Source organism: Podarcis filfolensis, assembly GCF_964270895.1.
Source record: "Podarcis filfolensis genome assembly, chromosome: 14".
In the NCBI taxonomy this organism is placed as follows: Eukaryota; Metazoa; Chordata; class Lepidosauria; order Squamata; family Lacertidae; genus Podarcis; species Podarcis filfolensis.
This window is the reverse complement of record NC_139616.1, coordinates 12,110,533-12,137,957: the sequence shown is the minus strand read 5'-3', so window position 1 is coordinate 12,137,957 and position 27,425 is coordinate 12,110,533. Positions and strand designations below refer to the sequence as shown.

The 27,425-nt window shown below is 45.0% G+C and overlaps 1 protein-coding gene across 2 annotated transcripts in view; it reads right to left on the bottom strand.

Annotated features, from left to right (window-relative positions):
- Positions 1–24,634, bottom strand: part of SEMA6D (semaphorin 6D) — a 425,926-nt gene extending 401,292 nt beyond the window's left edge. Inside the window, exons 1-2 of one of the 2 annotated variants that reach the window (XM_083586317.1) lie at positions 24,389–24,634; positions 5,448–5,622 (exon numbers count right to left, since the gene is read on the bottom strand). The gene's annotated coding sequence lies outside the window, so the exon portion shown is untranslated. The remainder of the gene's footprint in view (positions 1–5,447; positions 5,623–24,388) is intronic. The other variant, XM_083586320.1, reaches the window with a different exon arrangement.
- Between the last annotated feature and the right edge of the window lie 2,791 nt (positions 24,635–27,425).

The window sequence follows — 27,425 nt, the reverse complement described above, 5'->3', positions numbered from 1 at the left end:
ATAAAGGAAGGTGCTTTTCAGAACTGCCAAAAAGTCTGTTGGCCATCTTATCCTGAAGTTGAAAATGACCTTTTCTTATGCATATTCATCTTCGTAAACTGCAGACTGCCGGGATTAAAACTACTGCTCAGCATTTTCTAAGTTTTGTTTGTTGCTAGGGCTGCAGTCTTTAATCAGCTAGGTCCATCAATCAAAAACAGTTTTAATAAACTAAAAAAGGAATCCCAGATTAACAGGGTGCTAACACTCTGTCTTTAAAATGTTCATTGTTTTTTAATGTTAGTACATATAAACCAGGATTTCCTAAACTTCTGCATTCATTGTCCTCATGATGAGTTTATAATGTGGTCGTTGACCCCACAGCCAAATTCTTAGCAATGTAAATGAAATTAACTCAAAAAACATCAATATATAATCAACGTATATAATTACCTCAAAAAGTGAAACTCTGCACTGCATACAATTGTTTAACAATAAAGCAGCATGGCCTGAGAATTGTATTGTGAATTTTGTCTTATTAAATACATTGTGTCCTGGTTCTAGGGGAGAGATGGAAAATAAATGAAAAACACATTGGTTCATCACATGCAAAGGAGGTGCACTCTGTACATGTCCATGCTCTTGAATTCTGAGGCTCATTTCATGAACCTCTTTTCCACCACAGAGCTCTTCTTGACTCCCTCCTTTTGACCTCTAGGTCTTTATCCCCCCCCTTTTTCATGGTCCCATCAACCCCAGAGGGTCATCACTAACCACTTTGTGAAACCCTGGATTAAATAAACATGCAGATGGTGACAGCAGCCACGAAATTAAAAGACGCCTGCTTCTTGAGATAAAAGTAATGACAAACCTAGACAGCATGTTTAAAAGCAGAGGCATCACCTTGCCAACCAAGGTCCGTATAGTTAAAGCTATGGTTTTCCCAGTAGTGATGTATGGAAGTGAGAGCTGGACCATAAAGAAGGCTGATCGCCGAAGAATTGATGCTTTTGAATTATGGTGCTGGAGGAGACTCTTGAGAGTCCCATGGACTGCAAGAAGATCAAACCTATCCATCCTGAAGGAAATCAGCCCTGAGCGCTCACTGGAAGGACAGATCGTGAAGCTGAGGCTCCAATACTTTGGCCACCTCATGAGAAGAGAAGACTCCCTGGAAAAGACCCTGATGTTGGGAAAGAGGAGAAGGGGATGGCAGAGGACGAGATGGTTGGACAGTGTTCTCGAAGCTACCAGCATGAGTTTGACCAAACTGCGGGAGGCAGTGCCTGGCATGCTCTGGGCCATGGGGTCACGAAGAGTCGGACATGACTAAACGACTAAACAACAACAAATCAGATAAATTATAAATCAGGTTGATAGCCTTACTTATTAGAGGATTTCATTTCTGCAAACATGCCAGCTAACTTTAGATTATTTCTCTTCTACCCAAATGAAAATGAGGAGGGAGATTATTGGCTTTTCTCCTCCTCTTCTTTAGAGAGGTAATTATGACATTTTAAAAACTACTTTGCACATCCGGCAAAGCAATCAAGAAAATTCATTTGACAGCCACTGTTTTTTTCCAGTGTCGAACTGTCTGCCAGAGTGTAAAAACTGTGACAACGCATTCAGCAGAGCTCCTAGCGCAGGCACATCTGTTGAGCGACATGCTGCAGCACATTAAACGCAATGCAAGAGGAGCAAGGGAGGCGCACCATTTCACTTAAGAAGCAAGCAGAAAGCCAAACGAGCCGCGTTCCTCCTTCTGTTGTACGCAAAAATTAAAGAGTCTACTTAGAAAGCAATCTCTGCAAGTTTTAAGCACAGAGAAAGAACAACCACCACCCCAATTTGGGGATAAATGGAACTAAGTAAAGTTTCAGAGGCAGCAAATAATGAGATGAGTGAATCAAAGCTGGGGAGAAGAGAGATAGCAAACTGATTACATGCATAAAAACACAAAATGCTATTCTCTCAGATAAATAGGTTTGGGGAGATTTAGATGTTTTGGATTCTTACTCCATCTCACTTTCAAGCATAAAATAATATGATATGTTACCAAACCATTTCCCTACTGGATGCATCCCATGACATAGGAGAGGAAATCTCAATTTTAGAAAAATGAAGATTTTTAAATGCAGAAAGATTGGAATTTTAAAAGTAATTGCAAAAACTTGTGTTGCTCTTTATCAATGTTACTTTTAGATTGTATTTAAAAATAAATAAATAATGTGTTTTAAATTGTTGCAATCCATCCTGGGACCTTAGGGTCAAAGGGCAGGTAATAAATTTAAATAATAAATAATTTAGAAAAAAACAACCACACATTTCAGTTAGAATACAAACTGCCAAATCCTTGGCTGTTGATGCCACACACCTCAACCTCTTCCCCAAATGCACATGTATTTGGTGAGTCTTGCTCAAATCACACAGAACATTTCCAAGTGCTTAATTCAGCCTTCCCCAACCCGACGCTCTCTGGATGTTTAAGACTACAACTCCCATCAGCCTCAGCCAGTACAGCAGAGAGCAGGAAGTTAGTTGGAGGTTGGGAGCAGGGAGGGGAAGATCCTTCTTGAAACTAGAGCCGAGCCAAAATTTGCAAATTGTGGAAGTGAGTGGAGCTTTCAGCTATTTGGGTTTGTGGGCTGTGCAGGGCGCTAAAAAAATATTTAGGGAGGTTTACTGGGATAAACAACGACAGCACCTCTTCTTTCCTTTTTTAAAAAGAAAGATATCTCACTATCTCAAAAAAGAAAAAGGGGGGATTCTGTAGAGTTGGGAAAAGTTCAGTAAAGGGCAACCAGAATGATCAAGGGTAGGGAACAGCTCCCCGTGAGGAAATCTTACAGCATTTGGGACTTTTTAGTTTAGAGAAAAGGTGAGTAATATGAGACGCGATAGAAGTGTATAAATTTTTTCGTGGTGTAGAGGAAGTGGATAGAGTAAAGCTTGCAGGCATAACAAGGAAGCCAAGTGTCGAAAGGTGCTGAAAGAAAAGAAAGTTAAAACTACAGAATTTGCTGACAGAAGAGGTAGTCATGGCAACCAACTTGGATGGCTTTGAAAGACGATTCGACAAATTCGCAGTCGCTATCAATGGCTACTAACCCGGCGGATGCATTCTACCTCTACAGTTAGAGCTGGCATGCACCTGAATACTTGGTAGCTCAGCTGGCAAAGCATGAGACTCTTAATCTCGGGGTCATTGGTTTGAGCCCCATGTTGGGCGAAAGATTCCTGAATTGCAAGGGTTGGACTAGATGACCCTTGTGGTCCCTTCCAACTCTAGAATTCTATGATTCTGGAAACCGAAAGAGAGTGCTGTTTTACTCAAGTCCTGTTTGAAGGCATCTCACAGGCTTCTGGCTGGTCAATGTAAGAACAAGATGTTGCAGTAGGTGAGCCCCTGGCCTGATCCAGCAGGCTCTTCTTATCTTCACAACAAGTAGCAGCCTGGAAGCAGTCATGCCCCAATATCGCTTCCTAGGTGGGACACTATGAGCCCCTCCAGACTGGTGGGGAGTTTCGCAGGTGGATTCTGTACCATGCCACAATAGTGGGGGACTGATACTGGATTGTCCACACATCACTCTGGTTTAGTTGTTCTGCAATGCTTCCCAGTGTTGGCACATTATTGCCATCCAGATGGAAACTCTTGCACTAGAGTGCAACAAAAGCAGGACAAAAACCTAACAACAACAAACTGGTTGTATGAGAAGCCAAAGGATTTCAGCAGGAACCTACGGGACACGCACCAGTTGGAAACCAAGCAGTATGTCCACCCAAAAACTTTTGCAAGTGTAAACAGTATTGAAAAGAGGGATTGCCGTGATGGGCACAAATAATCATGATTCCACAATAAAAGGAACATCTGTAGGGACGTTATGTCTTCTTGCAACACTGCTCCCAGGGTGAGTTATGGGGACATGAAGACCCACAATGACTTGCAACGCGATACAATTTTTTTAGGGTGGAATTACTACACCTGCTTATTTCAGGAAACCCTCGCCCTCACTTGAAGAAAATTAGGAGCTTTCTCCCTCCCTCATCAATTTATTTACCCTCCATTTCACCTGACCCCTTCCAAAACCTTTTCCAAAGAAAACCACTGGTGAGATGAAAATTTCAGGCCATGTTTACTTGAGATACTAAACCTATTTGTTCCAGTGTTCACAATAGATTGCCTATCGCACCATCAACTTCTCATGTGTGCCCTAAGTTTATAGTCTCAAAATCCCACCCCCAACATCTTAATTCTGGACTTGCCAAGAAACCAGTAATTAGGGACAGTCCCATCCAAAAGAAATTTGGAAGACGGCGTCCTTGCAACACCAACAGGACATTGCAAAAGCATTTTTGGGAAAATTCAACAGCTGAAAATGCTGAGGATTAGGATGTTTATTCCTATACCTGGCAGGAACAGGATGGAACACCAGGATCCTTTCCGGCTGGTTGCCCACATCCGTTACTGCCAGATGTTCATCTTTCCACGAGTTTGGGGCTGGAAGACAGATCAATTTCCCTGGAGCTTTTCCACCACTTAAAAACTAAACATGCAGCCGGCAGGAGAAGCCACAATCTGGGAAGCAGCCCCAGGATGACTGCCAATTTTTAAATGACAAAAAAACCCCTAATGATGGAGACAACTGATAACTTTTTTAGAGAGAGATGAAAGTACAGTAACATGACAGAGGCATCATTGGTCAAGGGGTGTGTGTGTGTGTGTGTGTGCGTGCATGTGCGCGCGTGCCCCCCCAAACACACCAGTTGCTCAACCTGAAAAAGAAATAGCGTACCTCAATGGCAGAGCACACAAACTGCATACAGAAAGTCCCAGATTCAGTTCCTGGCATCTCCTTCCAAAAGGACAATGACTGGTTGATTTAATTATTGTATTTTTTGCTCTCTAAGACTCACATTTTCCCTCCTAAAAAGTAAGGGGAAATGTGTGTGCATCTTATGGAGTGAATGCAGGCTGCGCAGCTATCCCAGAAGCCACAACAGCAAGAGAGATTGCTGCTTTCACTGCGCAGTGATCCCTCTTGCTGTTTGGCTTCTGAGATTCAGAATATTTGTCTTCTTGTTTTCCTACTCCAAAAACTAGGTGCGTCTTGTGGTCTGCTGCGTCTTATAGAGCGAAAAATATGGTACATGCTTGTTCTGCCCCTCCTTCCAAGGATCTCAGTGCAGGTGGGTGTTTCTTGGTGTGTGTTTTAACCCTCACATTTTATCCCAATGACACGTGTATTAAATCAGATATAAAGGGCGTGTGCGTGTTCGCCAACCACACCACCACCTTCTCCTTTTAGAAATGTACGCAAGCAGCAGGCTCACCCTTTCCCACTCACTGCCTATGTGTACATTTTAAAGTGGGAAAGGCAGTGATTTTAAGGATCCTTATGACATTCTCCCCCTCCCCAATTCCCTGAGGACTTCAGGGTTTTTTTATATATATTAAAAATTACCTGATCTCGTTTCCAGAGTGACACCAACCCTTTAGCTATCCGCCATTCTTCTGCTCTCAAGTGCTGAACTTTGTTCAGACTGTTCTGTGCACGCGGTTTTCGGCGATCACATCAAGGTGCCTTTTTGTACTGTTTCGTTCAATGTCTGTTAGGTGCACGCGGATGCATCAGTAGCCTGTGAGGAGAAAGGGGGAGGAAATGAAAGATGAAAACTGCAGGTTAATTGTGCATATGCACATCAATGTTGAAAATATGTTAGGAAGTTCTCCGAGTTAAATAAGAAGTCGAGCAAAGCAGAATGTAGAGACCATAGGTCAATGGTAGGGCATCTGTCTTGCAAGCAGAAGGCCTCCAGTTCAATCCTGGCATCTCCAGGTAGTACTGAGTCTCCTGCCCCAAACCCTGGAAAGCCACTGTCCATCAGATGACACTGAGCTAGATAAACCAATAGTCTGGCTCATATTAAGACAGCTTCCTGTGTTCCTTTACTCCTATACAGTGGTACCTCGGGTTACAGCAACTTCAGGTTACAGATGCTTCAGGTTACCAACTCCGCTAACCCAGAAATAGTACCTTGGGTTAAGAACTTTGCTTCAGGATGAGAACAGAAATCGTGCAGCGGTGGCATGGTGGCAGCGGGAGGCCCCATTAGCTAAAGTGGTGTCTCAGGTTAAGAACAGTTTCAGCTTAAGAACGGACCTCCAGAACGAATTAAGTTCTTAACCCGAGGTACCAGTGTACTCATGTAACAATAATGGGACAGAGAACGTAAACTCAACCCTATATGATTTAAGCATGTGTCCTTTTTATCTGGCACAAGAATCATCTCAGCTATCATCTTTTTCAATGCTGCTTGTATTTTTCAGGGCACTGACGTGACATTTTAGCAAAGCACGGCTTGAATTATGTGACAAGATCCATAGAGGCACGAAATGGCATCGTTTTCCTGCAGGGGCAGCCTAACTTCAAGCTTGCAATATCTACTTTGTATAGAATGAAACTCCATGCTCCTTATTCACTACAATGAGGAATATAAAGGGTAAGGAATTCACTACAATGAAGAAAAGAAAGGCCGTAACCTTTTCAACTTTTGGCCAAAGCGGATGGAATTTAGAGGCACAGGAGTTCCTCTAGAATGGATTAAGTATGCTGTGTTTCAGATAGAGGAGCTACAGGGCAGAATACACAAGTGAGAGTGATACTAACTCAGGAAGCAGCATTGTTTCCAGAGATATTATTGTGGGGAAATATTGGTGCCCATTGGCCAATGAAGGCAACCATCTCCCTCCTCCCCCGCCATGAATACACCAGGGAAGCCAGAGCTGCTGAGAGCAACCAAGTTATGGCTTGAAGTGATAAGGTGCTTTTCTGATAAAAGAGAGGGGGAAAGGGGGAGGGGGGAGGGAGAGGGAGAGGGAGAGGGAGAGGGAGAGGGAGAGGGAGAAATCCTTAGTCACCCACCTTTAAAAGTAACCCAATGTTCCCTGTCCACTACCACAAGGGCTCTCGCACTAGTGGACAGGTGAGTTATAATGTTGTACAATGGGTGGGTGTAATGCACCAGCAAGCAGAAACTCACTGTGCAACTGAATGTGCAATTTGTTGTCCAATGAAGTTGTCAGAAACCTGCTTAACCAACAACATTTCACTAGCATAAAATGTTTTGCTGTCAGTATGCTGCTAAATCCGCTCCACTTCCCAGTGGGGTGGAGTTGCAGTGGACCGTGTGGCCATCCACTCCCCACCGGGGGCGGGGGACTTTGTCCCCCGTTGCCTGGGGGATCCCGGCCATGTCAGATCCCGGCCAGCCAACCCGCTGGCTGGGGGGGCGTGGCCGGAGCCGTTTAAACCGAGAAGCGAGCCAGAGGACTTCCTCTTTGGCTCGCTTCCTCAATCACCCGCCCTCCCTCCCTATTTTGCAGGTTAGGCAATGGCCTTGCTATGGACTTCGGTTGGTCGCCTTGGTTGTCGGAGGGGCCTGGTAGGAATTTTTCCACTTGGCAAATTGGCACTGGCCACTTGGTTTTCGCCTACCTCGTAGCAATCGTCACAACTTTGTTAGGGTTGCGGTTAGGCATTGTTTGACCTTGTGTGGGGGAGGTGAGGTGTGGCCATCACCTGCCCCTCCATGCTTAAGGGTACTCCGTTAAAGGAATCCGGGGGTGTTGTTGTAGTCTGAAGCCCGGCTGGGGGGCTAAGGCCTTTACACGACCCCGACGGGAACACCAGGGGGAGCTTGAGTTGGTTCGCATCGACAGGGCTCCCCCTACCGGTGGCTTACCCTTACTGGGGACTTCCTGCACAATGGGCAGGAGTCAGATATAGTCAGGTCCAATCAATGCCTAAGCCAATACCGCTCACATTCTGTAATTTCAATCAAGTTGTGGCCAAAATTTGCCCAATAACATAAACCTAATATCCGTGTCCTTGTGTGAGTTATTTCCAACGAGGGGTGGCTGCAGGGTCTCGACATGCAAGTGACTTCAACTTAGCACTACTTTGGATACATCCATTAGAACTTCTCCTAAGATCAATCCAATCTTTGGGGTATCCCCCCCCATCCTTTGCCTTTTTTTAAGTGAAAGTCACTGAGCCTGAACACTTCTGCCCAGCACTAGATGCAACATAAACAAGACAGACTAGTACTAATACCAACAGACAAGACGTTTTGACACAATATGAAAGCCAGGGATTTCCCGATACACACATTATTCACTTAGCTAAATCAGCTCTTATTATTTATTACTATTGCCACAAAGCAATTATCACTCAGAGACTTTACGATGTTGAATTACAACAAGAAGTCGCCCTACTCCCGGAGACGTATAGATGCTTAAAAGCTTGGCCTAATTTTGCAGCTGCCCCTTACCTAACTAACATCACTAACGAAGCTTATAGATGGGCTTTCTCTAGAGCCCGCTTTGAGACAATGCCCTCAGCAGTGCTGTACGGCAAATTCACGCGGGTACCAATGCATGCGCGTCTCTGCCCCTGTATGTCTAATAAGGTAGAATCTGTCACACACATCCTTCTATTTTGTGAATTTTATAGTGAAGAACGAGTTCAACTTATTTTGCCGCTTTTATCAAAATTTATACCCCTACAACATTATTTGGAATCCTCCCCCGAAATTCTACGAAAATACCTTCTGGAAGATTCCTCAAGCTCAATATCATATGAGGCGGCCAAATTTTGCACTTTAGTAATCAGGAAGCGTAAATCTCTTCTGTTGAATGGCACACTGCGAAGTTCCCTTGTGTAATCTTTTTTTTTCCTGATGTTGTTGTTGATTTCTTTTTGTTTGATCTTGTGGTGTTTAGTGTCACTGGCTTTTGCCGCAATAAAACTTGAACTTGATTACTATTGCCACTATGCTACCAACGGGAGGGAGGCTGAGTGCAAGTGCAAAGACAAGATTCAAGGAAGGGATTTCCCAATGCATTGATCCATCTCTTAGCCATTATGCCAAATCAGCAATTATTACTGCTTATTATTAGCATCGTGCTGCAAATGGGAGGGAGTCCAAGAGAATGCACAGAGAGAAGACTCAAACCAGGGATTTTCTGACACATAATTTTAGTCTTAGCAATTGTACTAAATCAGCTAATAGCAATATCAGCCACTGGCAGTTTACTGCCATTTCATGTTTATCTCACACTAAGTAGCATTAGAACCGGTGCTGCCTGGCTGGTCGGATATTAGGATGACATTTCTGCCATCTCACCTCTACTCCTTGCCAAGCTTGGGAGCCATGCCATGCACAGGACCCCAGCCAGCCATTGCTTCAAAGAAGCTCATTTCAGCTGGAATTCTGCACATCCCCTGGATCCGTGTGATACTTTTGGCTTTGTTCTGAGCAATAAGCATGGCACTAACAAGTAAAGCTCAAGCCTTGAAGGCATCATTTCTCTGGAGGAAGCACTATTGGTTTGTATCAGTTATCCTCTCCATAGTAGCTGTGCACAGATAAATTTCCCTGCGACAACATATATGCATAGTGGATCACCTCAGTGCAAAACGAATTAGTCAGTCCCTTGAACCTCTGCCATATTGAATGCAAGAAGATGGATTTACTTAACATTCGTTAACCCTGGGCAGTAGCAATAAGGCATCCTTCAGAAAGCACTTCTCCCAGTGACTGAACTAAGTCTCAATTTACATTTTTGGGGAAATGCCTCCACTATTCTCTGTGAAAGACCCTTCAGTCACCTGGCTGTGAGTTCTTATTGGCCAGACAACCCTCATGACTACTCTGCCACTATGGAGCATGAAGGATGTACTGGTACGACTGTAAAAACTCAGTACTTTGGTTAAATTACCATGAAATGTCCCTGTCACCCAGCCCTGTCCTTCAGGAGATTGGCTTCTGTGTTAGAGCTAATACCCATCAGGAAGCCTCTTTCCTATAAATCAGGAATGGCCAAACTTGGCCCTCCAGCTGGTTTGGGACTACAACTCCCATCATCCCTAGCTAACAGGACCAGTGGTCAGGGAACTGTAGTCCCAAAACAGCTGGAGGGCCAGGTTTGGCCATGCCTGCTATAAATGGATATTTCTCAGTAGCCAGGAGGAGGGTTGGCTTTTGTTTGTTACTATGTTATGTATTTTTGTGTTTTTAATATGGTAAACCACCCTGTGATCATTGGATGAAGGGTGGTATGGAAATAGTTCAATCTTTTCCACTCAGCCTATCCTTCTTTCCAGAAGACAGCTCATCCTGACTCTTTTCCAAGCTTGCTCCAACCTTGTGGACAGAAATTTTTTTCCCCTTCTGCCTAGCTAAACCCCCTTATTTTAGTTCCACATCTCCTTGCTTCTCAGACATATGTGTGTGTGTGTGTGTGTGTGTGTGTGTACACACACACACACACTTTTTGGATAGGCAGGATCCTTGCAAGGAAGCACAAGCCAGAGTCTCCTGAAATAAATCTTCCTACCTCAAGGAACCCAGGATGGAACCAAGTATAGGTAGGATAACTCTGGGCCTTTCTGGCAAAGGAAGTCTGAAGGCCAGCTGGATCTACATGGCAGGAAGCAGAAACAGATTCTTCCTAACTTTCAGAGATTCCACCACTCAAAACCATCACTGGGTCTTGGACCCAGCTTTGCCCATGTTGCCATAGATCAGAGGGACAAATCAAGGAACTGCTTCCTTTTGCTCCTCCTCCATCAAGAGAGGTAACTATTGCATGCCAGACCCCTTGCTCACCTACAGTTCTAATGAGGCCCAAACCTCCACTATTTGCATGTGATACCTCCTCCGTTCCTGGTGTGCTGCAGTTTCCCTCCCGAACTCCCAAGGGTCAACCTATATACAATATCTATCTGTATCCCTACTGGGAACTGTTTAAGCTTACGGTCAAGACAATGTGGTTTACGTGGCCTATGTAATTTCTAAAAACACACCATTTTACTCCCCTGCACTTCTGTAACTGGCGCTCCCAGCCACTCACACTTATTTCACACCATTTTATGTACCACAGTATTTTTCATCATAATAGTATACTGTGCTGTTCTCGCTAATCCCCCAAAGCGAGAAAGATAGTATCAGCATTAATTAGTTTTCACCCATTTCCTCAAATGAAGCAAAGTCATATTGTTGTTTATAAAGCAACTGTGCCCATTGCAATAATGTCTGTTCTGGTTTATCGTTTCTAGTAAAGATACACACAAGGCATGCCCAAGGTAACATGGTGTTATGGGATATTATCTGCTGACACAGGGGTGTGGAACCACTGTTTTTAGGGCCGCCTGGCCCTCGCGATTCTCCCCTGAGCATATCCCTCACAAGCCCTGCTCCACAGCCTCCTCAAGGCTTTAGTCTGTCTGGAATATGTCACAGAACTGTGATGCTGCCTCTTGCTTGACCAGATAGAGGGAGATGTCTTTCTGACTGCACAGCAGGCTTCATTCCAGCCATGCAAAGGGAAGTTTTGCATTAGTTCTTCACTCACTTTTGCCTCTGCCCACACTGACATGCAGACCCCACAAGGATGTCCATAAGGGAATGTGGCCAATCAATCATAAAATAAGCACCAAATGTTGAAAATAACTATAAAGCTGTCCAAAGCATCAGTGCAACTCAAGTCGCCATCACACCAAAGCACCCTTTGTTCAGTCCCATCACGCCATTAACTTGTCCTTAATTGTGCACGGTGGGAAAGTCGCAGTGAGGAATGGTTGGCTATATTGGATACGGTTCCTATGTAATTAATGTTGTTCAAGGACTGGAAGGATGACCCAAGGCATGATTGATTGAGCAACAGAAGAAAGAATTGATCAAGTTAGCTATGGGAACCTGGGAGCAAATGGAACATTGGATTTGGAATTGATTAGATTGAAAATGAAATAACGATCAGTAGGAATAATATATTCAGAACGTCCAAGAATTGGCCTGATGCACCAAGGAGGAATCATAATGTAGGGCACACTAGAAGATGGCATTAAAAGGGGGAGTAAATAAAGATGAGAAAGAAGAGGAGAGAGAATAAAATATTATGATCTCTGATATACGAAGAGAAAACGGGGAGGGGGCAGAGAGGAGGATATTAAGAGCAAAAGGGAGATACAAGCATTGCACAACAACCCCAATGCTTTTATAAAATGTATTTCCAAGTTGGAATTAATAGTGTTATTTATTTATCTGATGTCCAGCTGACCTCTCAATCCTGAAGAATCATCCAACACAGCTTAGATAAAAATAATAATGCAACACAGAGGCTTCTTTGATTCCCATGAGATAACAAATTCTCCCTTCCACACCCAAGACTGCAGGTCCTTTTAAGCATCCAAAAGCTGAGAGAGAGATGCAAGCTGTAACAGCTTAATGCCAGGAGGTGGGTGTTTGGGTCTTCTACTGCCACCTCTGACCTCTCTGTCTTTCCTCTTGGACACTAAAAGACCCACATCCCTGGGGCATAGGGAGTAAGGTGCACAGAGCCAGGAAACAGAAAAGCCGGGCAATAAGATTAATCAGCAAAGCTAGGTGGTGTGGCACTGATAGAGGAAGGATCATAGCTCAATGGTAGCACCAGTCAATGTTGACAACACTGAGCACAACTGACCAATAGTTTGACTCTGCAGAAGAAAGCTTCCTGTGTTTCTGTGTTCTCATTGGTTCAGAAAATAAGCTGGAAGTAAAGAAGTCCCTACTTCAAATCTCACTCAGCCATTGGTAACCTTAAGCATCCTACCACCTTAGCCTGGGTGGCCACCAAAATTTCATTTGTAAAAAATGGTATAAGCTTTGCTACTTGACTGGGGATTTGGTTTGATATTGTAACCTGCACTAAGCCTTTCTGATCAGACAGAAAAAAGACCCAATATGTAATCCTGAATAGGTGCATATCACTGGTTCTACATGGACTAAAGACGAGCATTCTATCTTTAATGGTCACTGGGAATCTGGGCGTGAACATGGTGCAAATGGACACCGGTAGGTAAAACCCGACAATATAGCAATCCTGTGTTTATTTGCTGTTCGTTTGTTTGATTGATTTTGCATTTCATCGCAAGGTCCCACAAAGTTACAACATCGTAAGATAAAATTTAAAAAACCAACCAAATAAAACTGTTACAATTATAAAACAAGCAAAATGGTTGCAAGTGGAACCAAACCATTAGCTGTATTGCCTTGCTCTGTCATTGCATTGTATGACATCTGTGGCTATGGCAATAAGCAAGTAACAAATTCTATCAAGAGCATATTGCAGATGGGAGGAAAGCACTTTTGCTGCAAATGCATAAACTGAATGGTTTTTCAAAAGGCTGAATATACTTTAACTATAAGTGACAGGGATTAAGCTCAGTTGTTAAAGCATAAGACTCTTGATCTCAAGGTTGTGGGTTCAAGCCCCAGGTTGGGCAAAAGATTCATACATTCCAGGGGGGTTGGACTAGATGGCCCTCACAGTCCCTTCCAACTCTACAATTCTAGGACTCTATCATATAAATCATGCAGTCTGCTACTGAGCTATGACCCAAGGTTCATGCTCTTAGAATGTTTTAAGGAAACATCTAAAAAGATGGTATAAAGGGACCCCTGACCATTAGGTCCAGTCGTGACCGACTCTGGGGTTGAAGCTCATCTCGATTTACTGGCCAAGGGAGCCGGCGTACAGCTTCCTGGTCATGTGGCTAGCATGACTAAGCCACTTCTGGCGAACCAGAGCAGCGCACGGAAACACCGTTTACCTTGCCACCAGAGCGGTACCTATTTATCTACTTGCACTTTGTGTTTTCGAACTGCTAGGTTGGCAGGAGCAGGGACCGAGCAACAGGAGCTCACCCCGTCGCGGGGATTCGAACCGCCGACCTTCTGATCGGCAAGCCCTAGGCTCTGTGGTTTAACCCACAGCGCCACCCGCATCCCAATAAGATGGTATATGACAGTCTTTTTTTAACCTGGTGTCCCCCCGATGGTGTTGAGACTCCAGTTCCTATCCTCATTGACCTCTGGTCACCACCCTCAGAAGTTCAGGACATGGCAGCCCAAGAGAGGACATTATTTGTGCCAGCCCCTTCCCCGCAGAAGACACCTTCACTCTGCAGTTTCTGCCCTATGATGAAGACACAGCTCTTTACCCAGTCCTTTAAAAACTATATATTAGAGCCCACCATACTCACTGGACTGTAATTGATTTTAACCAACTGTATTTTTAAATTGTTGTAATTAGCCTGGGTTAGGGTTAGGATTAGTTTTCCATCATGGTGACAGGTGGGAAAGAAATCTAAATAATCGACAATAACAACAAAATATCCCGTTTACTTACTACATGGGAATTTAAAGATTAGTTCGCCCACGAGAACAGGCTGCTAACAGCAAGCTGTTGCACTTGTGGAGAAGCAGTTCTACCCTAGGGATGGAAGTATCTGTCAATTTTGGTTCTACTTTTTTCAATCTTAAATTCAGTTCTCCACATTTTGCAGCAATTTGCATTAAAAAGTCCTCGTGAAAATCCACCAGCATTTCAGTGCGAATTGCTCTTAATAGGCATGTTCTGTAGACAGCTCTGACTGATGCACACGCTTTTGCAAATAATGTTCCATAATATAATGAACTTTTGTGTGTCATTTTCACCAATATATTCATTTTTATGGACAACTGCCCTTAAGTTATGCACTTCTGTAAACAACAATTGGAGAACTGCATTGCAAAATTCAGATAAAGTGCAAATTTCGAAGGACAGCTATGCTTCTGTTTCACATATTGTTTTGGGAAGTTTGGATTTGACAGATTTGGCTTTTTATGTGTACTGAATCAAATTTCTCCATCAATCCTAACCTACCTATTGCCAGGCATGCCTATATTGTTCACACTGTATAGTGCTACCCAGCAGGACCTTCAGATCAGAAGGATTATGTTTTACACAAATAAAAGCAGATGATTATTATTATTTTAAGAATACCTGCAAGTTAAAACGCAGCATTAAATAAATTGCTTTAACAATCTATTTCATAAAGAATTCTACCACCTTTACAATCCTGGCAACCGGCTCACTTAAATTTTTCTCAGGTGCCCTTGAAAATCAGCACCTCACTGGATTTTGCAAGGTCAAAAGAAACAGTCAGCATTCTCATTTAGTTAATCCCGACCTCTCTTTGTGTATGTGACATGCCCTCTGCTCTTAAGCAGATTTAATCAGCACCAGAGCTCTTCCTCCACGCCCTGGTGCAACAGTCTCGGCATGCTCAACAGAAAGCTTCCAGACCCGAACTGCCTGGAAATGAATGCAAGATTTGCTCACATTCATTTTCTTATTACTCTGACCTCTGATTCAAGGTTGCTAGTGTCTGGGGAGGAGAGATTTTGTGTTTGCTTAGATTAACCAGTACCATGGGTTGCATCCAATACTAGTCCTACTCAGAGTAGACCCACTGAACTTAATACGCATGAATAACACAGACCCATTAATTTCAACTTAACAACCCTGTATTTATATAAATAAGAATGGAGACCAGGTCTAGCTTTGGCTGATTGACATCCCGTGCCTTTTTAAATGTGTTGTGGGAGGGGGAGGGGTTATTGATTTGTTTTTGTACTTATTTTTATTATGTATTTTTAAAAATATTGTAATATTATATTGTGAACCACCCTGAGATCTACAGATGAAGGGTAGTATTTCAATTTAAATAAATAAATTGTTTTGCCCATAGGCTGAAAGGGAGGGTGTGTCAGAAGGAAAATGAATTTATATTGATTTATATATACTAGCAATTTTGTCTCAATGAAACATTTTTTTTATGCAACTGTATGTTTTCGAAGTTTTTGAAGTTGTCTGCTGCTGCTTCATTTTTTTTTGTACCCCACTCGGAGATATTTTTTCATAAACCAAGCAGTAAAGAAATTAAATAATCAATGAATCATCCTCCGTCATCCAAAAGTCTCTTGCCTAGTGTGTTTGGAGCTGCTTCCCAAAACACCTGTGGGACATTATGTCTCTTACTTCCCTCATGCCCCTTCTCAAAACCCAACATTTCTATGAAAAGTTAGCACCAGCCCTTAGTTCAGCCTTTCTCAACCTGTGGGTTCCCAGATGTTGTTGAACTACAACTCCCATCACCCCTAGCTAGCAAGGCCAGAGATCAGGGATGATGGGAGTTGCAGTCCAACAACATCTGGGGACCCACAGGTTGAGAACCGCTGCCTTAGTTCCTTCAATCTACTGTAGGCTCGGATCACCTCCACAAACAGTAGTATAACAGTCATGGTTTCCCTCCCAAGAATCATGGTAACTAGTTTGTCAAGGGCACTGGCAACTGTAGCTATGTGAGGGGTCTCGCAACCACTCTCAGCTCCCTTAACCAATTATAGTTCCCGGGACACTTCTGACAAAACCATAACCATTAAAAGTGATCTAACAGTGCTTTAAATGTATGGTGCAGATGAGGCCAAAGTCACTGGGTGATTCCATCAGTCCAGGCAGGAACAGAAACAAGCATATATTGCTTCCCTATCTGACCCCTCACAATATTTCCTTCCATTGTTTCCTTTGCGCTGAATTTCAGGTTGTAAACTCTTTAGGGCAAGGACTATGCAAAGCACTACACACAGTGGCAGAGGCGGTTTTTGTTTGTTTGTTTGTTTTTTGCAAAAAAAAAATCACCCCAGAAATCTGCCTCCAGTGATCTGTGTAAAGTCGTGAGTTTAGACAAGAGCTGGGAGCTGAGCGGTGGGAAAAATGGCAAGGTGGTATGAAGGCAGACTGCTGGAGACTATGGTGTGTGTGACGTACATGGGTGCATCACCGAGCCGCCACCGCCGCGGCAAGATCAAACACAAGAAAAGATTCCTGTCCCTTTTGCACAATTGTGACATTTGTGCATTTTTTTTCACCCTTCCTCCCTGCCTCGCCCTCACTCTGGATGCTTCCGAATACTTACTGTAGGTCATGTAAAATGTATTAGTTTCCAATGTGGCTATTGTGGTAAAATGGTTTTTTTTGGGGGGGGGAGGGTTGGGGCAGAGATACAGTTCATGCCAAGGGCACAGCAGTCTCTCCAGTTATGGCTCTGACACCATACAAGTATACAAGTTGACCAGCTTACGTTGGGCCAGTCACAGTCCTTCAGACTAATCTCCCTTACAGGGTTTCTGTGAGGATAAAATGGCAATGGGGAGAAGCATCCTTGAACTTCTTGGAGCAAAGGTGGGACATAAAGAATAATAAGTAAGCAGCCTCAATGGGGCTTACATCCAAGTAAAGTGTGACCAGGGATTCCAGCCTCTGCTATTAAGATATAAGAGACAGAATCTGCTTAATTTTTAGTTCCAGGTATGAGAACCAGGCTATTCATCAAGAAAGAAGAAGCTTAGGAAATTCTCACGGACTGTAGCGGTTCAAGTGTTGGATTGGGGCCAACAAGCTCTACTGAGAATTGAAATGCAGCATGGCTGCCATCCTATACCTATTTACCTGGGAGCAAGCCTCAATGGCCACCTCATAAGAAGAGAAGGCTCCCTGGAAAAGACCCCAATGTTGGGAAAGATGGAGGGCACAAGGAGAAGGGGACGACAGAGGACGAGATGGTTGGACGGTGTTCTCGAAGCTACCAGCATGAGTTTGACCAAACTGCGGGAGACAGTGGAAGACAGGAGTGCCTGGCGTGCTCTGGTCCATGGAGTCATGAAGAGCCGGACACGACTAAACGACTAAACAACAACAACAAAGCCTCAATGAACCCAATGGCTGACTTCAAAATAGACATATGTAGGTCTACACTGTGAAGCATTTTGAACCCTGATACACTTTCTTAGCCTTGCCCACCTTGCAGGTTGATGCAAGGATAAAATGGTTGGGTGGGGGAACCAGGAGTGTTTTTTATTATTATTACAATAAAATGTAACAATAAAGAAATATAGTGAGGTACTTATGGAGGCATACATTGTTCTCCACTTTCCATCCTCACAAGAACCCAATAAATTAGGTTATTAGGTTAGGCTTTGAGACTATGAATGCCTCATGATTTCCCAGTGAGCTTCATGGCTGAGCAGGGTTTGAATCACACGGCCTCCCAGATCCCAATCCAACAGACGTAACTACTATATGACATTGGCCCAGGGTGAAATCAACAACTTCCTTGCTATCCACAAAAGCAGGCTGTGTTTCATAATATGTCCCAGGGAAAGCAGGAAGAAGAGAATATTCACAGGCTTACCTGCTTGAATTGTGCAATGGTTTGTTTGTTTTTAAGTGTCAGTTGACCATATGAATAGCAGAACTTGTGATTGCCTGGGATCTGCTAATTATCTCAGTGAGTTCAATTGGGAGCAGACAACATAATGGCCAAAAAATGAACACTTTTGCGTATATAATTTAATAAGTAATAAAACTATCTCCTGCCCAAATCCTTTATGGATTGGCAATTTGTAACCTGTCAATCTCCCCGTGGCTGCTAGATAATGAAAGTCAACAATGGTTCCTTTCTTCAAACAGAAGCACAAATCTAGTAACTGTTTCAGCAAAGGCACTTTTCCTGCTCTCAACATGAGAACACTGTCAGAGTTAAGACAGAAATCCTAAACACACGTTCTAGGGAGCAAACTTCACTGGGCACAGAACAGCTTATTTCTGAGGAAACATGCATAGGATATCATGGAAAGATCTGGGAACAGAGTTCAAATCTCTCTTCAGCCACGAAATCACTAGGTGGCCCTCATGCCAGTCACTATTCTCTCAGGTTCAGATACCTTCCCCCATCCTGCAATCTGAAGGGAACAACATTGGCTGAAATTGCAGGGCTGCTAGAAGAATGATAACAAAAGTGCTTCAGAACCCTGAAGTGCACAGCTATGGATGGTGTGAGAACATTCAATTCTGCAACGCTTCTAAAGCAAAGCAGGTACTATATATATATCCAACGAGTGCCTTGATAGAACATGAAAGCAGAGTCCTACTGGATCAGACCAGCATATTGTATTCCAGAGTGGCTAGCTAGATACCTCCAGGGACCCCACAAACAGAGCCCTTAAGGCAAAATCTCTTTCATATCCCTCTCTTTCACCCCTCGGACCACACAACTGGCATACCATACAGGGGCACAATGCATATGTCCAGGAGCCTAGTTGTCAAGCATAGCCCTTTATCAGAGGCATAGGAGTTGGCCAGGTTGACTTCTGCCAACAATGCAGACGGGGGGGGGGGGGCAGAAATTGTGCTTCTCCACCTTGCCGCCTAGTCACTCCCTTGGCTGCTCCTCCAATTCTTTGGGTGGCTGGTTGAAGGGATGTGGGGAGAGGCACTGAAAATATTGTTTGCTGCTTCGCTGCAGCAGACTAACAGAAGTCGAGCACACTGTGACTCTGACCTCATCTGCACTTTCCATTTCAAGCAGTCTTATACCACTTTAAACAGCCATGGCTCCCCCTCGACACCTGACAAAGAATTCTGGGAACTGTAGGTTGTTAACGGTGCCAAGAGTTGTTTGGAGAACCCCATTCCCCTCACAGTTACAGTTCCCAAAGTATTTTAACAACCAATCCTTCTTTTTTAAGGAGCAAGGAGATGTCCTTGCAAAGGTTGCAAGGGGCAAGGGGAAACCAATGCAGCTCCTTCCCAAATGCTCTGCCCTTCGTGCCTCTTTATCTGGCCTTAGAAACTCTCTCCAGAACACATTCTGCCCCCAGCCAAACCCTCCTTCCAGAAGCCATGCCCCTCACCCGCCTTAATTCATGTGTTTGTTGAATGGTTGGGGGGGGGCGGTTTGCCAAGTTAGAAAATATCCTTGAATTCTGATCACAACTCTTGCTTGCCTGGATGGTAGATGGAGCAGGACATGTGAGGATGCTTAGAAACAATTCTACTGTACGAACACAATGTTTATATTTATCACTTCCTTCTGCCTCTGGCCCTGCTCTCTACTGGCATGTGGCTCCAAAAGCTTGCCCAGCAGAGAGTGCAGCTACTGGACTCAGAAAGGTTCTCCACCCCTGGCACAGAGGTTCCAGATAGCCTCTGAAGAACCTGTTGATAAAGATGTGATCCTATGAAATTAAGGCAGCTTCTGCACTATACACTTAAAAGCAGTACCATGCCACTTCAAACATTCCTGGCTTTCCCCAAAGAATCCTGGGAGCTGTCTTTATTTAAGGCGCTGAGAGTTAAAGGTAAAGGTAAAGGGACCCCTGACCATTGTGACCGACTCTGGGGTTGCGCGCTCATCTCGCTCTATAGGCCGAGGGAGCCGGCGTTTGTCCGCAGACAGCTTCCGGGTCATGTGGCCAGCATGACTAAGCTGCTTCTGGTGAACCAGAGCTGCACACAGAAACGCCGTTTACCTTCCCGCCGGAGCGGTACCTATTTATCTACTTGCACTTTGACGTGCTTTCGAACTGCTAGGTTGGCAGGAGAAGGGACCGAACAATGGGAGCTCACCCCATCGCGGGGATTTGTACCGCCGACCTTCTGATCGGCAAGCCCTAGGCTCTGTGGTTTAATCCACAGCGCCACACGTGTCCCTGAGAGCTGGTGGGACACCCCAATTAGCCTCACAGAGCTACCATTCCTGGAGCTCCTTAAAAAGAGGATTGGTTGTTAAAACACGTTGGGAACTGTAACTCTATGAGGGGAATGGGGGTCTTCGAATAACTCTTGGCACCGCTAACAACCTACAGTTCCCAGAATTCTTTGTCAGGTGTCGAGGGGGAGCCATGGCTTTTTAAAGTGGTATACGACTGCTTGAAATGGAAAGGGCAGATGAGGTCAGAGTCACAGTGTGCTTGACTTCTGTTAGTCTGCTGCTGCAAAACAGCAAACTATATTTTCATTTCATTTCACTTTTAATTTGTATCTCGCCTTTCTATATTACTATACACAAGGCAGTTTACAAGCTGAAGAAACAACAAAATAGACAGCAGAAAGCACACACCTGATAACAGTCTGATCCACTACAGTAAATCTTAATAAAAATTTAACTTTTAAATAAACAACTTGTATCAAAGAAAGCGATATTCAACAATCCATTAGAATAGTAAACAGTAAAATAAAATCTCAGCAAACAATAAACAGTATACAATTACAAAAAAGACTTACTAAACTATAATCAATAAAAATAACAACCAATCACAATGCATAAAATACCACAAAGCATGGAAAACCATCTAAAAGGATCAAATTGAGAAATGGGGACTCAAAATTTATAAAATCATTTTTTAAAAAAATATCCCTTTTCACAACTGCTTCTACTGTTCTCAAAGTCATGGTCTGGGAAAGGTTCCTAGGGCTGGAGGGTGGGGCAAGACAGGTGGGAAAAGCCATTGCTTGATGGCTGGCAAAGCCTCTCTCCTCTCACAGTTCTTCATCTGGAAACATCTCTCTTATGAAGACTCCTAGGGCCAAATTTCTTCCAGTTCAGTCTAACTAATGTACAGAATTTCTTCATTTTCACAAGACTAGTCGAACGCATTCAACCTGGGTGTAAGCTTTCACAGACTATCCCAATGGAGGTTACTGCCACTGACCTGTCCAATGCATTCATTCAGTGGTGCTCACTTCCTAGCCTCTTTCATAAGTTGGGCCAACCTCCTTTTACAGCTGCCTAAGCTAGCTGCCATCACATCATCTATAAACCCATTACAAATGACTTTCATCTGCCGAGATCTACTGCCAATCAATTTGGACAACCACTTGGCATTCTAGTATCATGAGAGAGGGGCGGAATATCTCTCTATCCACTTTTCCCAACAAGACACATTGTTTTTTAAGCCTCTACATGTCTTTCTGTGCAATGCAATCCTAAACTCATCTACACAGAAGTACAACTCACTGAGTCCCGTTGTAATGATATCCTTATCAGTATGCACTGAATTGCTGTTTTTACAGTGGAATCAACTGGGGGGGATAATATCTATTGAGTTCAATGGGAATTTCTCCAAGGGAAAAGGATTGTAGCAAGCTAACATATACATAAATATGGAGATATCTGCAATGACTGGATTTAAGTAAAACGAATACTTTCTTTAAAACGTAGTTTATAACACAAGTACTAAGCACTGTTAGTTGACAAGTCTAAACATTTTGATCAGATGCAGCTACACCACATTCTCGAAAGATGTACAGAATTTGCTGACTGAATTTTCCTATTTTAAAGAGAGAGAGAGAGAGAGAGAGAGAGAGAGAGAGAGAGACAGCAAACAGAAATAAAAGCTAGAAAAGTCCATTTTGCATTTAAAGCTGGAAATTCGGAAGTCAAAAGGTCATTCAGGCTGGGTAGTCATATGCATTTATGTCCCAGTTTCTCTCCTAATCAAAATCCACTTGAAAAAGAATCCATGTTATTGTTACATTCAAGCAGTACGAATGCAGGGCCCGGACAGACACCGAAAGAAGATCAATAGCAAGTCAACCAAACGCTGTGATTTTAAAGTAAGAATGGCAGTGAAAATGGAAACCACCCAAATGCTACGATTTCTAACCAGTTTTAAGCGGTACTCAGCTTGGACTGTTAAGAAATCAGAGGATTTAGATAACCAGTAAAGGGCGATAATAGGGGAGGTGTTAGAGAACAGCCACCACAAAAGAATCAAAGTGTGCATACATGCAAGCTTTGTAAAAAATAAAATAAAAGAAGCTTTAACTCCTGTGAAATACTTCAAAAGGTATGGCGAACACCCAAAAGACTAAACACATTCATTATGGCATCAGCATTCATGGACTAGAATCTACTTCACCAACCCTACAGAAAGGCTTCTGCCAACATAAATCGCTTGGGTCTTTAAGGTGCTACAACAAAAATGAACAAAATCACCCCTCTGTGAATTGTAATGTATTTATTTCCCATGTTAAGGGCAACCTCCAGCGGTGTTATCCTCCCACCGCCATTCTCCGTATAAAGTTAACAGCTCACTTGCAGCCACACACACCCACACACCCACAAGCTAAATTTCCCCTTTGAAATCAAGCTGGGACTTTCAACAGAGATGTTCTGATGTACTGCATCTCTCTAGGGAGGAAGGCCGGCTTAGGAACTCTCCGCCTCAGTAGACCAGCGAGCTTAGCAACTCCATCCACAACTGTCAAACTCAAAAAATATAAATGTCCCAGAAGGGCAGTTTGGTTGGATTGGAAGTCCTGTGGCAGTCACAGACACTGTCACTTTGTGCAGACATGCTGGGTTGCGTAATCGTTTCTGCAATATTTTGGTCCAATACCACGTTCGGCTGAATACAAAGACAAAGTAACAGAGGCAATAGAATTGTGGGTTAACAGCAAGGGAACACTGTCCAATGGGTGTTCTCAGTCACACCCTATTTGGAATGGTTGAACATGTGATGCAAAGGCAGTATTGATTATGTCTGAACTAAGAGCTTCTCTCCCTTTAAGCTTTGGGGGATGGGGGCAGTCAGGGGAGAGAAGAGACCTTTAACAGCCCATCTCCAGGGTTCTTCGAAGGGATGGGGAATGTGAGACGTGAAAACCACCAGAGGATGTGGGGAAGGCGGGGGGGGGGGGGTTGGCGTGCAGGAAGAAGAGAGAATAAGAATTCTTCAGTCTATCAACCATAGAGCTGCCAGAGTACCCAGCTGGGAGAGTAATTGGAAAGTGGAAACATCCTTAAAAGAATTGCAAGAAAGGAGGAAGAAAGCACAGAAGATTTATTAGAAGGAACTGCCAGGCTGAAAACAGTGCACAGACATGGGAGCCAGAAATACAGCATTAAGGAGGGTGGAGGTTTTTGTAATTAGAGATGCTATAAAATGTGCAAAAACAAAAACAAAAAACCCCACCTCGCCCCCCACAAGCAGAGACACTTCGTTTTCTTCCCTCCCCACTTAAAAATAAGCTGGAAGTTTCCCCACTATGAGTCAATTACTAGCAAATATTATTATGGTATATACTATGCAACGTGTTCTATATGCAGCGTCCTATAGTTTCCAGATGCAGCGGAGAGGAAGGGAAGGTTGAGAAGCCACAGCTACCCCCCCCCTCCCTCCCTCTCCACGCAAGATGCACAAATCATGGCTGGTAAAGTCTGGAAAGGAGACAAAACGTCTCCCAACAGCTTCTTGGAAGGGCAAGAATAACACGGATGCGAAAAGAGAGAGTGAAACAATCACAAAGGAGAAAAGAAATGGGGCGGGGGCTAGGGGGGGTCGCGCTGAGAAAAGAACCGAGGGATTTTTTGGGGGGGTGGTTCGTCTTATTAAAATCGCGCGTGGGTTGTTCAGTTTTGCGGCAAATGGGACCGAAGCTTACGCGGGAGCCAGTCCCGTTGGACTTACTTCCGAGTAGACCCGGGCGAGCTCGTCTGGATATGGAGACGCCGCCCAGCCCGAGTCCGGCGTAAAAAACACTTTGGCCCTCTTCGCGAGGGCGGCTGCGTCGCGTTTAGAGAAGACACACCCCCCCGCCGGTCCCAGTCCAAACGCTTCTGGCGAGCATTCCCACGTAAGAATAGACCCAGGTGCCAACCCGCCGCCGGCCACACCCACAGCGCTGCCTCACCGGCTGGCCAAGTCCGCCTCGAAGCCCCGACGGCAGCGAGGGAAGGAAAGCAGCGGCAGCCGCGACGGGGAGCCGGCCTCGCTCTCGCTCCGCTCCCCGCGTCCTTGGGTCGTTTTCCCCGACCGCCCGGCGAGGTCTGTCTCCGCTGGCGGCGAAGAGGCTCTCCGCCCGCGCCAAACTCCCCTCGCGGTTTCACTTCAGCCGAGCCCGCCTCCTCGGCCCTCCCACAGCCATTCGCGGCTGCCTGGCGGCTCCCGGCGAGGAGGGAGGCAGGCAGGCGAGCGGGCGCGCGCGCGGCCAGGAGACCCCAACCTCTCATGCGCTCTCCCTCGCCCGCCCGCCCGCGCGCTCCTAAGATTGCGCGAGTTAGGCGCGCGTCAAGCTCTGGACTCCGGTGGATTCCATTCGGATCCGGCTGCGAAACGTGCGCGCGAGAGAGACACCCACACACGAACATACGCAGTGAGGGGCGATTTAAGGTCCTCTTATTGCAGCTGTGGGGGACGCGTGGCCCTCCAGACATCGGAATGCTGCAATAGCCTGAGCAGTGGTCATAAAACGTAACCCTAGAATTGTAAGGTTGGAAGGGACCCTGAGGATCACCAATCCAGTGGTCCCCAACCTTTTTTTGGCAATGCTCCACCTAGTAAAGGTAAAGGACCCCTGACCATTAGGTCCAGTCGTGGCCGACTCTGGGGTTGTGGCACTCATCTCGCTTTATTGGCCGAGGGAGCCGGCGTACAGCTTCCAGGTCATGTGGCCAGCATGACAAAGCCGCTTCTGGTGAACCAGAGCAGAGCATGGAAATGCCGTTTACCTTCCCACCGGAGCGGTACCTATTTATCTACTTGCACTTTGACGTGCTTTCGAACTGCTAGGTTGGCAGGAGCAGGGACCGAGCAACGGGAGCTCACCCCATCGCGGGGATTCGAACCGCCGACCTTCTGATCAGCAGGCCCTAGGCTCTGTGGTTTAACCCACAGCGCCACCCGCGTCCCTATTATGCTCCACCTAAGCATCTCTAAAATCCTGATTTCCCACCCCCACCCCCACATCATTCTTATTATTCAAAATTTGAACTCATATTCCTGTGGAGGTAACCTCCAGTACAAGCTTCCAAATTGCCCCCCCCATGGGGCATGTGCCCCACATTCGGAACCACGGATCTAGTCCAACCCCCTGCAATGCGGGAATATGCAGCTGTCCCATATGGGGATCGAACCTGCAACCTTGGCATCATCAACACCATGAGCTGTCCAGGGGTCCATCTAGGTCTGTGTAGACTGGCAGTGGATTGCCAGGGTTTCAGGCAGGAATCTCTCTCACCTGGGAGCTTCTGTGTGCAAAACAGAAGCTCTAACCCCGAGCCAAGTCCCTTCAAAGTGAACTGACTTAAGTTGTGCCTCCCAGGCTGATGCTTGTGAGGTGGGAGCTTTGCCAGTGAGCCATGAGTCGTTCCTGTGTCTACCACCATCGTCGGCCATTGGCTTTGCTGGCTGGGGCTGATGGGACCCAGCCATGGGCAAAGTTAGGGGAGCCTACAGGCAGAAAAGGAGAGCAGGACCAGCCCACCTATGTGGCAAGGTGAGACAACTGCTTCAGGCATCAGGATCCGCAGGGGCTTCACTGCAGGTCCCAATGTAGATCTTTATTCCATCCTTGTTGCCAATCTTCACTCTTCACCCTTCAGTCTTCAGATCTTCACCCTTGAGGGGAGAGGGGATGCCATTTTGTGGTTCGCCTCAGGTGCCAAAATGTCTTGGGCCAGCCCTGAAGCAGAGACAATCAAGCCTTTGGAAATCCATGGGCTTACAATGCAATGCTGCTCATGCCTACTCAGAAGTAAGTCCCTTTGGTGTTTAAATGGCTCCCCCTCCAAAAAAGATTGCTGCCTTAAAACCTGTGGACTTCAGAGAACTTGACTCATACAAAACAAAAGGATTTTTGCATGAACATCACAAGTATAAATCGAGCCTGATGAAAAATCCACGGGCTGTCCTCTTCTTTCAAGATTGTACTTCTGGGTTCTAGATGGGCCTTCCAGGCTGTTAAATCATCTTGTGTTTTGCCACAAACAAGTATTCAGATTCTCGACAGAAATGGATGCGTCTGAGCTAAATGGAGCTCAATGCTGCCCGTTATTTCATTAAGAATTTTTACTTGCAAACATAACAAAGAGAAATGGATGGAGAGATAAAGGCATTGCTAGCTGGCAATAACAACAAGAAGATGCTATCATTCCTAATTTAAATGTCTAGATTAATATATGCAGTCCGCATGTCTAATGATGATGGCTATCAGAAGTCTTCAGACCACTGGAGATGCAGGGATTGAACCTGGGACCTTCTGCATCCAAGGCAGAAGCTCTGCCACTGAGCCACAGCCCTCCCCCAGAGAAGCCCACAAGTTCCTCTTCAGGAGCCTGCAAATTCAGCCTGCCTTGGCATGCCATAGTGTGGCTTACCTTGTCTTCATATCAGAGTGGCATCTATTTCCTATTGAACTGTGCTATCTTCCCCTTAGATCCATGGGGAACCTTTATCTCCTTGTTCTCTCTTTACCTTTAATTTCTTTTCTAATCTTCTAGAAGCCTTTGTCCTCCAGATGTTCTTCTGAGAAGCACCACATGCCCTACAATCCCTTCAACCGCTCCTTCCTCCTTCCTGTGCCCCCCCAGAGTTTAATCTCACCTATTGTTTGCTTTCCTTGCCCTCCTCTCCTCATATACTAGGGTGTGTTGAGGGTTTTTTGTTTGCTTCTTCAAATCCTTGCGGTTCCCCTGAGCCTCCTCCCCTTCCTTTGTCTTTTCCAGTCCTCCTGTGTCTCTTTTGCCCTCCCTGTAATGCAATCCAATTCACTCTGCTTTTTTATTCATCTGAGGCTTAGGGACACCATCCATAATGAGGGTGCATTGACTTACTGCCTCCTCCCCATCTCTGGATATTCAACAGCCTCTTGACTCCAAGCAACTCTCCCTCCCCACCCCCTTTCCCCCAGTTCCCATCCCCAGCTGACACTGCAAATGCTCTTCAGCAAT